Source organism: Mauremys mutica, chromosome 4 (genome assembly GCF_020497125.1).
Source record: "Mauremys mutica isolate MM-2020 ecotype Southern chromosome 4, ASM2049712v1, whole genome shotgun sequence".
Taxonomy (NCBI): domain Eukaryota; kingdom Metazoa; phylum Chordata; order Testudines; family Geoemydidae; genus Mauremys; species Mauremys mutica.
Window position 1 is genome coordinate 50,710,158 of NC_059075.1, and position 13,865 is coordinate 50,724,022.

At 40.7% G+C, this 13,865-nt stretch overlaps 1 protein-coding gene across 3 annotated transcripts in view; it reads left to right on the forward strand.

Annotated features, from left to right (window-relative positions):
• Positions 1–13,865, forward strand: part of PRKD1 (protein kinase D1) — a 294,163-nt gene that overhangs the window by 97,029 nt on the left and 183,269 nt on the right. The gene's annotated exons all lie outside the window — the stretch shown is intronic.

The following is a 13,865-nucleotide window of genomic DNA, read 5'->3' on the forward strand; positions in this document are numbered from 1 at the left end:
TAGTCAATTGTCATTCTGCATCTGCTGTGCCAGTAGTTGAATCTTTCCTTGGTGCTATCAGGGTGGCTGGTGTTTGGCTTTGTGACACCACAAAGGGTAGGCTAGGTCCTTGCAGGATCAGTATTGGCATTTCAACATTGTTCATTTTAATTCACTGGTCAGGAAAGAAAGCCCTTGCTTGTAGCTCTCTGAACAGTCCTGTGTTTTTAAAGATGTGAGCATCATTCACCTTCCCTGAGCAGCCAGCACTGATGTCAGTGAAGAGTCCGTGGTGTTCAGCCAACTCTTGTATAAGCATAGAAAAGTAGCCCTGTCTGTGGCAAGGTTGTCTGGTGCCAGAATAGGGATGTGTTCCTTCTGTCTCTCCACTGCAGTTCGGGAACCCCACTGCTGAAGGTCCATCCACTATGTACTGCACATTGCTGGAAGTCCTCCTGTAGCACGAGATGATTAATGGCCCGGCATACTTACATGACAGTGGTCCCTCAGTGGATTTTCCAATTCCAAAATAGTTTCCCACTGACTAGTACTCATTTCTGATGTTGCAAATTTCCACAGTTGCAATCACTACTCACTTCTCCATTGTCAGGACAGCTCTCATTCTGGGGTCCTTGTCCTTGAGCACTGGGGCAAGCTCAGCACACAGATCTAGGAGTGTGGCCTTGTATATCCAAAAGTTTTGCAGCCACTGCTTGTCATCCCAAACCTGAATTACAATGTGATCTCACCAGTCAGTGCTCATTTCTTGGCTCCAGAAGTGTGCTCCACCATCTGAAGCTGCTCTGAACGACACCTAGAACCTTGAATTGGTTCTCACTATGTCCCACAGTAATCTTCAACAAAATCGTCATGTACCCTACTGATTCATTTTTTCTTGTGGCTCTGCAAATTCCCAAGTATCATGTGTCCTGTGTTTGAAATGCTTGTGACAATAGCGCAGAGCTGTGCAGGCTTCATGCTTCTGTCAGAAATGGCAGAGAACAAGGAGGATCACATGGGTTTGTGGGACTTTGAAAAACATGAACATTATGGGATATAGATGACATTATGGATGGAGAAAGATGCATGCTGGGAAGTTGGGCTCTTGAGCCCAGTCACTCTGTGTGACTCATTTCTGCCCCACTATGCATTGCCAAAAGACAGTGTGCTGGATACTGCTGACTTGCATACTGAATACCTGCCCATGTTGTACCACACTGTGCATTGACAGAAGTCCTCCTGGTGAGTGATGCAAGAAGCCAATTATCCTACCATTTCAATTAAATATTTGATCTATGAAGGAATTTGGGCACATTTCCACCATATTTAGCTATTACTTTTGCAATGAGCAGTATTCAGCACACGAGTTATACAACATTTTGAAGTATGCAAGTCAAACTGTTCAGGTGGAAGCCATTCTTTGGGCAGACAAACTTGTGCATGCAATTTTTTCGCCTGTAAATCCTAGTATGTGAGAGACAGGATGGGTGAGGTAATCTCTTTTATTGGACCAATATTACCTTGCCCAATTTATCTCTCTAGTATCTTGTGACCAACATGGCTACAATACTGCAAATCCTAATATGTGATAGCCAGAATTTGGGCCTGAATCTGCTCTTGCTTATACTGGTTTTACACTTGTATAAACCTAGTGGCTTCAGTTATTACTACTAATTTACACCCACATAACTGAGAGCAGAATCAGACTAAGTCTGCACAAATGACATTTCTACATGCAAATCAGGTAGGTTGAAATCTTAATCCCAGTGAACTCTAGGGCATTTTTCAGCATCGGTATTAAAAGAAGAGCATAGCAATGGTAAATCCAGGCAGTGTGGTTGGGATAAGCAGGCTACCTACCTCCAGAAGTTGCATGCCTGAAGCTTTTTGGTGGAAGAAAGGAGCTGGTCTAATATGTTTTACTCACTGAAGAACTAACATGGGACTGCCTAGATCATAGAAGACATTAAAAGCTACAGTGCCTCTTGCTAAAAATGTCTGTTAGAGCAAGGGAGGCTGTTCACAGCCTAGCCTCCACAACAATCTGAAATGGTACAAGGTTTTCTTGGTTTCAAGCATAATCTAAAATGTCACTAACATGCTAATGAATGATGAACTTGAAAAGTAAACGTTGTGCATTTTGGGTTTGTATTAAAAACAAGCCAACTGCAAAACAAGCTGAAAAGGATCTTCTGGCTCTATATGATACCCTCACCCCATCTTCTGTCCCTGCTGCCTTAGACTGAATCCAGCTTTCTGTACATACTGGGAAAGAAACACTGGAGGCTGTCTACAACAAGAATGAGGAATAAAAGAAAACACAAGCAAGTTTCTATTTTGTATGTAGCCTTAGAGTTTTTACATCCTCAGCAGCAACAGCTAAACCTTAAGTATAAACTTTTGGGCTGCCAAGATCTTTAGCATCAATTGTTAATGTGGGTATTCCATTGTCTATAGTAATGGAGTCATTTAGTGTAATTTATTTAGTTTATTGAAGGCACTGTCTTAGCTGACAGCATTTACAATCTTCCAAAATGTAAAAATCTCATGAGAGCTGCAGCAATAGTAGAATTGGTATAGCTGTGCAGAAGGTGAAAGGAAAAGTCAACAGAAACCTATAGTCACTGTAGTTTATTAAAGGATCAGCTGAAGATAGATTTGTGTACACAAAATCTGGCAAGGCGGTTTATCAAATTCTATGATGTCCTTGAGTTCAGTTAAGAAATGGGAAATTTATATGGCAATTCATCAGTTTGTTGCAGGATAAAAATGCAAGCAGTATGCGAGCTACTAATGTATTTTAAAGCAAAATTTGCAGTAAATTAATATAAATTAGAGTCCAAAACTTGCTTTCCCAAATGTGTTTTCACAGTGCTCCCAACCCATGTTTCAATTTCCCCCAGATAGCAGTGTGGTAGGAAATTTTATTGAAGACTAGACAGAGTAAAATTAAGCAAGTTGTTATTAAACACTTTCATGCAATATAAATATTGTGCTTCTGATTTTTTTGTAGTATTTTATTAGCTAGATTTACTAATGATGAAGTACAAAGCAGTATATGTGCTTTGAGATTGTTAGCAGGTCCAGAAATTGACCGAACATTTTATGTAGATAACTGTGGTTCCAAGTTTTCTAAACTAAAGTTAGGATAGATAGTACAAGAGTGCTGGCAGTAATTTCATATTTTTAAGGGTTTTGTAAAACACAAACAAACAAAGTAAGTAAACCCGTAACAGGGTTTGACTCACCACTGTGGCACCTCCTTCTGTTGGCCATCCTGGGAATTAATTCTGGTTTGCCGGTGCACCTTCATCTAGCAACATCTCACCACTGTCATTTCTGCCATCAGGACCCATGTCACTCTCAGGAGCATGGTGTCCTCTTCTGGATACAGTCCTCCAGCTGTGCCCCACTAGGGTGTGTGTGTGTGTAGTAGTCCTCTGTCCAGCCACTTGTCTCAGTGGCAGGCTATAGTCTAGGGTCTAGCCACCTGTATCAGTGGGAACTGGGGACAAAGGCGGGGGGGGGGGGGGAACCGGCAGTCCCACACTATGTCACCTCCAACCCCCACCATCTGTTTCCTTGGGCCATTTTCCCATAGCCCTAGCACCTTCTCCACCCTTATATAAGGGCCTCAGTGTAGCTGCAGTCAGCCAGGAGCTCACTCATGCTCCCCCGACCCCCACCAAGCACTGTTCAGACCATGGTGCTGTTTCTTCTACCGCCTTCAGGGAAGACAGCCAATCCTCCCCCCCTCAAACTCCAGGGAGTAACTGAAGCTGTTCTGTTCAACAGCTCTTCTTATATGGCCCAGCTGGTCCTAATTGGCTGTCTCTCTAAACCTTCTGCTGATTGGCTGTCTGTACAAGCCCTGTCCTAATTGGCTGCCTCCTCTCCTGCCTCCCTGGGCTGCCTTAATCCCTCTTCTGACAGCATGAGGCAGGTGCCCCACCACAAAACGCAACCCAACAACAGCCAAACAAGCAAACAGAAAATGCATTGTGATTCAAGACAAAAAAATAATAAGAGCATTTGAACTGAGTGGAAGTTTGGGCCACTTTTGGTGGTTTAGGAGTTAAAGTAATAGTATATAATATCTTTGAGTCTGAATATTCAATATTGCTATAGATGAGATGTTAGAGTACAAATGTGCTTTAGAAAGTAGAATTAATAATTTAGTTTATGTTTTCAAAATCATTGCCTCTGGTAAATTAGTGTGTGAATGTAGTGTTTATAGGACAGTAACAAAAAGACTGTATATTTGTATTACACCAAATAATAATTTTGGGGTATATTTTCATTAGTTGCATAGGGTTTTAGCATTGTGAGTCTTGTTTAATTGGAACTATGGGGCTGGAAAATATATGATGTGTAATTGCTTATGTCAGTAATGCTAAATCAAAAAACAGTAAGTAGATGAAGAGACAGAGTATTTTATGTAATACCAGAATGTAGACCTTCCTTTTTCAGCCATATAAGTTGTAATGCTGTATTAGCAAGACTCATTATTTTCTTCTCCTTCTGTGAGATTTTTACATTCTACATATGAAAATATGAATATGATTAAAGGTTGCAACAATCCTCAATTGACTTTCCCTACCCCACAAGGTAATGTGAATCTCTTATCTGTGTACTTTATTGTGCTAGGGAAAGATTTAAAAAAAAAATCAACTCAGAGTGTTAGTTTAGTATCAGTAATAAAATATCCTGTTTATGGGTGGCCAGTATTCAATGTGTTTATTTCATAGTAAGGCAAAGATAATCTCCTTTCAGTTAATGCTCTACTTAATTTGAGATATTGCAGAAATTGAGGATTCCACAATATTAAGCTTCCACCACAATACTGATTTTAATTAGCTTACTTTGCACAGTCCACAATTTAGCATACAGTTGGAGGTTTGCAACACACCCTTCTCCCCATTAGTACAGTAGAACCGCATTTATCTGAGCTGATAACGGCTGGGGCTCAGACTGTCAGCCCCGAGTGGCGGGGGTTCCCACTGTCAGCCCTGCACATTAATAACTGTAATATAGTTACAGCAAAATGTCTGGTTATCAAAATAATTATCAGGCATAACATAATACTTGAATGTTTATGGTTCCAGCCATTTTTTCTTACACAAATAGGTCTTCGCTGGCTTTTCCAAATTACTGCAATTAATACTTTTCTGTGATTTTTCATTATCCTGTCTGCAACTCAGCCACAATTATTTTACACTTATCCCGCAGTTCAAGTATGGCCTTACTTACAGTACATAATATGGTTAGCATAGTATGGCTCAGAATGTATAGAATTCACACAGTATGATTCAGAGTTATTGTTTATTTCAGTTTATAAATCAGACCATTTTAGTGCTCTTGGAATCTGACACCAACGCTCCCAAATCCTGCAACTCAAAATGCATTTTAAGTTCACAAATCAATGAGCTAGTGAACTGGCTGGGGAAATTAATTCCACCATTAAGAATCCCCTCACTGAAAACATCCTAACACCTGGCCCCACTTCAGCTAAGGGTTTTGTGTTAGTTTGGTTAGTTTGTAATTCATTTTGTTAGTTTGTTAGTTTAGTTAGTTTGTAATTCATTTTGGCACAGCTGCTGTATAATTAATTACAGAGAGGTCTGTGAGGTAACTAGGGCCCAGCCCGTTATATAAAGCACTGGTTTCTTTCATATAGTTTTGTGGGAAAAGGCTAGTAATAAAACTAAGTGCTACTTTATTCTTCTCCCCCCAATGTTGTAAAAACTAGAGTGAGCTTAATAATTGGTTTCCTGCTTCTGTCTCCAGAACCATTAGCACCACCGCTGTCCTTAGAGGACATGCTAGTTGCACTGGATTGAGATTCAGGAGACCTAGGTTTAGTTTCTGAATCTGTTGCAGGCCTGCTGGGTGATCTTGGGCAAGTCACTTCCCCTCCCGGAACCTCAAGTTCCCCATCTGTAAAATAGGGATAATGATACTGACCTTCTTTTTAAGGCACTTTGAGTTTTACAGATAAGAAGTGCTGGGTAAGAGCCAGGTGTAACTATTTGGCTGGAAGGGTGTTTTCGTTATAATATTTATTAATAGCCATATCTGTATGTAGCTCCAGCTATTATTATATGTTGCCACCTGCCACTTTATGGTGGTTAATCCTTCCTCTCCTTACTTGAAGAGGTTTCCTGAGGGCAGCTGTTGGCTGCAGTGGAGCCATATTGCCTGGAGTGTCTGTACCTGCAGGAGGGGGATCATAAGGTGGATGGCCTTGCAGCCGATTGTCCTAGGAGGCCATTACAGCAGTTGGGTACCTGGAGAGGAGAAATATTAGGGAAATTATGGTGTATTTAACTTCTTTTAATGACATTTTTGCAGTTGAAAACAATGAGGGAGGAGCTTGCACCAGGTGACCAACTATCTTTTTGCCATTAACAAGTGCTCAAGAAAAGAATGGTTAAATGACTTGAGGCTTGTCTACACTGGCACTTTACAGCACTGCAACTTTCTCGCTCAGGGGTGTGAAAAAACACCCCCCCCCCCGAGCGCTGCAAGTTTCAGTTCTGTAACGTGCTAGTCAACAGTGCACCAGTGCTGGAAGCCGTGCTCGTGGAGGTGGGTTTTTTATGCCGTGACTACATAAGCCACATTAAAGCACATTGCCAGTGAAGATGTGCCCTAGCTCAGATCCCAAGATCATGCTGCAAAACACTCAAATCTCCAACTATCAGTGCAGGGGATTTCTGTAGTGATGAAAGCATGCCCACAACCCTGTCCCCTTAATTGTGATCAAAGTATTTATTTTACATATTGGATAAACTAGCTATGCCCGCCACTGCCCCTCGTTTACATGGAACTGTGGAGGGCTGTCAGTAGATATGTGATGGGGATAAATATACCACACACCTGCTTTTGTTCAATTCATTCATTCCTCAGTTCCAAATGACTGCCATGCTTTTGCTCGCTCTCCCCACTGGACAGTGGTGGGGGACTTGAGGGACCTAGGTCAGTACTCCAGTGCAATAAATGTCAGATATTTTAGTCACAGCCTGTACAAACAGGCTGTGTGTATGTATGTATGGGTATGGGTATGTACATGTACATAAACACACAAAAGCAGTAAATACTCACTGTTTTCTTTTGGTGTCTTAAGTAAAATAAACAAAAAAACCTCCCACATAACTTGAAGTTGCATAGAGCTCTACACTCTAACACCTGTCTCCTGTAGGTCTCTTAACATCATCCCTTGGAGACTAACATCCATTATTCATAGTAATGTTTTGAATAGCAGTTTTGTTTTGTTTGCAGTCATTTGAATCAGAAGATAATGGTATTTTCACTAACAGGAGGAACAGGTTCTCATCCTAGAAATAGTTTGACATGTCATCATTCTTAAATGAGATCAATTAAAAACAAATCAGGCTAATTTCATAGAACCTTTCTTGTTCCTAACAAAATCATTTCAAAGATTGCTGCCTGTTCACAAGCATTGTTGTAATTCCAATCTGACACAACTGCTGAAACTGACTAATACTGAACATTTTAAAGCAGTAGGATACTCAAAGAACTAGGAATTTTTTTCTTTGAAGAAAATAATGTACATTTCATGCGAGTATATATGGTAGCTGAATCATAATACACTATTTACTTCTTATTTTTTCATCATTTTCTCTTGCACCCACTGCAAGATATTTAGGATGCTCCAGAGAAAGAATTTGACTTGCATTCTTATGTGCACAGCCATATACCATGCCTTTGGGTAATGACAATGAGATCAATAGTAGAGTAAAATATTATGTCCTGGTGAGTTCTTGGTATAGTTTTGTGAACAAATAGTTTTTAACAAATGGATAATGATAAGCAGTACAAATTTTCAGACTCTACCCATGTTGATAACTATTACACTTAAATATGTGCAGGCAGTGTGTTACTTAAAATACAATGTAAAATAATTTTGAGTGTAAATGCTTTAAGAGATTCTAGATATTAGGCTTTCCAAAGTCCACTCATACAATCAATAAAAATATATTGTTAAGGAATATCTGGGTTAATTATATACATTTCTAAAAGCCTTCTCTTCACTAGGAAAAAAAGGGGTATTTTAACATGTTAGCTAACATATTAAAATCCTAGCGTAGACAGATTGCATGGTATTAAGTCTAATGTTTACCTTGGCCAGCTAACACATGTTAAACTTAAAGCTTGCCTTGTCTATGCTAGGATTTAACACACTAGTTAACAAGCATTCACTAATACCTGTTAAAAATATACCTTTTTTGTAGGGTAGGACCAACTGTAGTTGCAATATAAGTGTCTAATAAAAATATGAATACATCCATCTAACTGCAAATTGAGTTTCATATTATGTTTAAGATTATAAATTGGGAATGTGTTTGTATTCAGATTATTGTGTGTACGTGGAAGGCAAAAGGATGGAAACTGAGATGTTTTAATGTGTAGTACTATAGGTATAGAATTGAATGAATGTTGTTTTCCCTTTGCTTAGTTAGCAAGGTGGGCCTAGATGTGCAAGGACATTGTTTTCCTTTCTGCAGGTTGAATTGTCATGGCAATAGCCTTGTGTTGATACTGTATTACATTCAACCCATTGTCCCTGTTGAATTATATTAATAGCCACTGGAGAGGAACACACAGTTCTGGTAAAGTGAATGCCATGACAAACACCATGCTGAAAAATTAGTCATTGTCACCTGAATTTGGTGGTGCCTCAGAGAAAGGTAAAAAATCTTTCTTGTGGGGAGATAACACATTTAGGTAATTCTGGCTGTAGGTGGCCCATATGGTCATTAGTCACAACCTACCTCTTAAACCTGAATTGAGATGTGAAGTTTCATCCGTTGTGGGTGCAAATATCCTGCAAGGTTTCCATTTTGAGTATGGATTAAAAAAAAAAAGCCACACACCCCAGTGAAAAAGAGGAAACTTCCCCTATTCGTTCACATTTCAGATAACTGCAAAGCCAAAAATGCACAATACTTATGGGGCTCTGTGTGCAGTTTCCAAAAGTGCTAACTAGTGGGGTTCTATACTGCAGGGAGGGGAGGTCTGTGATGCAGCAACTGGTAAGTGGCACATGCACTTACCTGCCTGTTATATTCATTACTTTGCAGTGTCTTCTGCCTAGTGGATTGAATTAGTGGGATTTTATTATGTAGATGTAAATTCTAATTACAACCCTTTAATAGTGAGTAGTAAATTCTGAGAGATAATAGATAATTGTTACTGCATGAATCTGGGAAAAGAAGCTGGATGTGGAAGCAATTTGTGAAAATGGAGGTATACCCATCAGAATTTGTGCCCGTAGATTCATTATTTTAAATACGAGGAGTAGAGATGGGAGCTGAAGAAAATTCTAAAGAGAAGCTGAATCAAACCCTACATAGACACAAAACTTGGGTAGCATTTTTCTGCTTCTCTCTGTGTGGTGCTGACAGCTAGCACTTGCTTTTTTTGTGGTTGGAAAAACCACTATTCCAGCTGAGAATGTCTGGTGCTCTAAGGTGGTATTCTGCTTGCTGTTGTACTTGTGTGACCTTTTCCTTCATCTCCAAGCTGTAGCATAGCAGAAGGCAGGATCAAGCTCTAAATAAAAGTGAATATGTGGTTAAGAGGGCTGAAATAAATGTGATCTAACTCATAATGAGAATTCATGTAAATTTGTTCCAGACTCTAATTAAGTACCTCTTCAATTAATGATTGTTTTATGCAAAGAATATTTATGTATTTTCTCATTGTGTTTGTTACAGAGGACAGGCTTACATGAATATGTATTAAACTATTTATAATGACTTAACATTTCGCACAATATTCTTTTCATTACTGTATTTTAGCCAAGAAAAGTTTTCTCTTTTGTCCCTTCTACAGTATGTCATTTCTTAATGTACAGTCCCTTTGACTTTGAGGGGAATTGATTGAAATTTACCTTGTTGCTGGGTGTTCTGAGTCTACATTCTTTTAAGTGTAGAGTTTTTGATATTCATATTGAAATGTTCAAAGGGACCATTGCTAATTGCTTACTAACCTGTATCTCAGGTGCAGGATCTTTGTGGCAGTGGGTAATTATCTCTAGCAAGGGACCACTATGATGTCTCATAAATAATCTGAAAATTAGTGCAACCCATGTGCTAAATAGCATAGTGTATATAGAGAAAGAATAGATAGTTCAAGACCACTACTGGAGTGGGATTTTTTTTTTCTTTTTACTACTTTATTACTATCGCTTTAGAATCTGAATCATTCTGATGGTTTCATTAACATTTTTAAACTACAGAACACATCTGTACTTGAATCAAATATAATTTCCCACTGCATTTTTTCATTAAGGTAAGTGATTAAAAATAGTTTTAATACATGTTCTTGTTGGATTAATCAAAGAGAAAATACATTTTGTAACTTGACTAATGTTTACAGTTGCATGTAAGTGAACTAATGAAAGTGAAGGAAACCAGAAAAATAAATAACTCTCTTCTATTTTGAAGTATCTATTTACATTGTGTTGTAGACTGTGTCACCATCCTAAAAACCTGTGTTCTAATACTGAGAGAAGCAACTTCCTCTTTAAGCTGTTTTGCATTGGTGTGTGATACTAGACTGCTTCTCTATTTCATCTGAGGCCTCTTAGATGTATTTTATTGAGACAGGCCAAAAATTTGTAGGAATCTATGCCCCAAATGGTTATATTCAAATAGACTTGTTAGTGATTTCTTATATAGAAACACAATATTTGTACACTTTTTTGTATTAACAAACTATACTTACAAAAGAAGGCCTAGACCAGGGGTCTCAAACTCAAATGACCACGAGGGCCACATGAGGGCTAGTTTATTGGCCCGAGGGCCGCATCACTGACACACAACCCCCTCGCTGCCACTGGCTCTGCTCCCACTCCACCCCTTCCATAAGGCCCCGCCTCTTCCCACCCCTTCCCTGCCCCATTCCAACCCCTTCCCTGAAGTCCCCACCCCAACTCCGTTCCCTCCCTGCCCCCAGAGGGTGCATGAGGGGTGTGGTGGGGGCTCAGGACAGGGAGTTGAGGTGCAGCAGTGGGTTGGGGTGCAGGCAGGGGGCTCAGGGTGCAGGAGGGGTGTGGGATGCAGCAGGGGGGCTCAGGGCTGCAAGTTGGGGTGCAGGCAGGGGGCTCAGAGCACAGGTGTGGGGTGCAGCAGGGGGCTCAGGGCAGGGGGTTGAGGTGCAGGCAGGGGGCTCAGGGCAGGGAGTTGGGGAGTGGGGTGCAGGTGGGCTTCAGGATCTGGGGTGGCAGCGGTGCACACTGGGGCCAGGGCCGTCTGCCGGCCCCGGCCCCGGCCTCAGCCTCGCTCCGCTCCGGGAAGTAGCTGGAACCATGTCCCTGCGGCCTCAGGGAGAGGGGGACACAGGGCTCCGTGCACTGCTTGCCACGCCTCCAGGTACCTCCCCCGAAGCTCCCATTGGCTGCAGTTCCCTGTTCCCGGCCAGTGGGAGCTGCAGGGGGGGCGGTGCCTAGAAGCCAGGGCAACACACGGAGCCCTTTGCTTCCCCCCCCCCAACCCCGCGGGCTGCAGGGACGTGATGCCAGCTGCTTCACGGAGTGGCGCGGGGCTCGAGGGGGCAATCCCGCGGGTGTAGTTTGCCCACCCCTAGCCTGGAGGTAGGCCGGGGGGTGGGGAGGGCGGCCGCAGGCCGCTTGGAGGGTCCCACCACCAAAGAATGTCCCAGGGAAAAACTCTGATGTATCTTCTCTGAGTTTTCCTTTTCCCAAGGCCCTTTTCCACAGGATTTGTTTGACTAAGATGTTCTAAGCTTCCTCAAGTCTAATCATAGTAGTCCTGCCTTTAAAACCAGGATTACTCTTTGTATGGCATATTTGTAAAGGGGTTTCATTGGTTATAAATATGCCTTCCATTCTGAGAGCTCTGTGCTCAAGATGTGCCATACTCATCAAGTAGGGTTCCCCTCCTCCCTCCCCCTCTACCCCCCAAGTTGACTGATAAGGATGGAGCATGGTCTAGTCAGTGAATGAAGACCTGAGTACTCCTTCTGGCTGTACCATTAACTTCCTCCTTTTGGGTCTGTTTTCTCATCTGTAAAACTGGATAATGATGCTTACCTGTCTTTGATTAGATCTTTCATATCTACAGATGGAGAATTCTATGTTAATGATGTTAATGTTAATATTAAAGTTTAAGCTAATTTTAGTAATGAATATATTTTGTAATATTGAGCCATACTTACTGCCCACCAGAGCCATGTCTGTGTCAAAGTCTTCGCTGTTCCTATGATCTACATATGCCTCACTCCTCAACAAAACAATGGAAAAATATTCATTAAGATGGTTAGGGAGTGAAATGATAGAACGTGCCTCCCCCCTTCCCACTTCTACCCTTCTGATACAAGTCCGTTGTGGAAAATTTCCATGAATGTTTATAATTTCCCTCTTTTTTTTCTTTAAGAAAAATGAGCATCTGTTTGGCAATAGTTAAATCTGACATAACCTCCGAAGTAAAGAGATAAATAAATATATATTGTTTATATTTTCATGTTCCTGCTACTGTCAGTGAAACATGATAAAGAACACAATATTTAAAACAGTATATTAGTGTCTACCAGTAAATCAGCTTCATATTTAATAGGCTCCTAAAATGACCCCTGTCTCTGAATAAACTATGTTCACCTAGGGGGTTAGTTGATCCTACAGTGATTACAGACTACTAATAAAGTCAGCGTGTAGGTGCATTTTGGAAATCAAATCTCATTTCTTTCTTATATTGCATTAATAATTTATCCCAGATGGAATTTACATTTTATCTAGTGTGATAAATTTCCACAATGAAAAATAGGTTATGTTTTCAATAGTCCTATATTTTAATATATTTTGCTTGTCCTGGAGCGTGTTTACAAATATATAGGGATTCATATTACTGCAGTGTATAAAATCATCACTTCATATATTGATTGTTACTGTAAGTATACTTTTTTTTTCAGAAGAGATTCCTATTAAAACCTATTGCTGGTGTTCTGCTGGAAGTAATTGTATTGACTAATGTCATGATTAACAGTGTATAGTATACCCACTGGAAACTTTAGCGCTTTGGAAAAATATCTACTCATTGAGCTAAAGTTCTTGTCAAATCATTCTTGCCTTTCCTAAATACTCTTTTGGTACCTGCTGATAGTCCAAGTTGTTAGACATTTGTCCCAACAGACTATCTTTTCCACAGATTGATTATGTTCATTGCTTTGTGGAAGTTCACTTGTTGCTGTGGTAACTTAGTCTGAGAATGAGGATGAATTTTCTAGGAAGTGGTAAGAATAGGGAGGATTCTGTACAGCACTTTCAAGGTTTTTTTGTTTTCCTGGTGACGCCAAATGTCTTTTGAATAGCAGTAAAAATAAATGCAAAATGAACGTTATTTAAATTCCACCATTTCTGAGCTATAGTTCAATATGAAGAAGGGATGGACAATTAGTCTTTACTTATGGTGCAGTATTAATAACATTTTCCAGACTATCTTCTTGAATAGCTTTATGCTGTTCCTTTCCACAATATAGAGAATAAAGATGACAAAACAGGTAATATGCCTGGGGAAATACTGTGCTACTGTGCAAATGCAGAATGAGTGTCCCTGCATATCTCCCACCCCCCGCAGAATAATTTATTCTGACAGGGAGGCGAAGGGAAGATGCAGTTACATCTTTTGCCCACCAGGGCTGATGTGGCTCCAGAAGGGAGGGAAGCTGGCTCATGTGCTAGCGCAGCCAGCCGCGGAAAGGAAGGGGGCATAGGTTGCCTTCATTACAGTGCCCTGCCCGCAGGGCCAGGAAAGATGGCATACAATATGTGGGGGGGACATAGAGCAGGGCATAGGTCTCGAGACCTTTAATCATTTTTGTTGCTCTTTTTTTGACTTTCACCA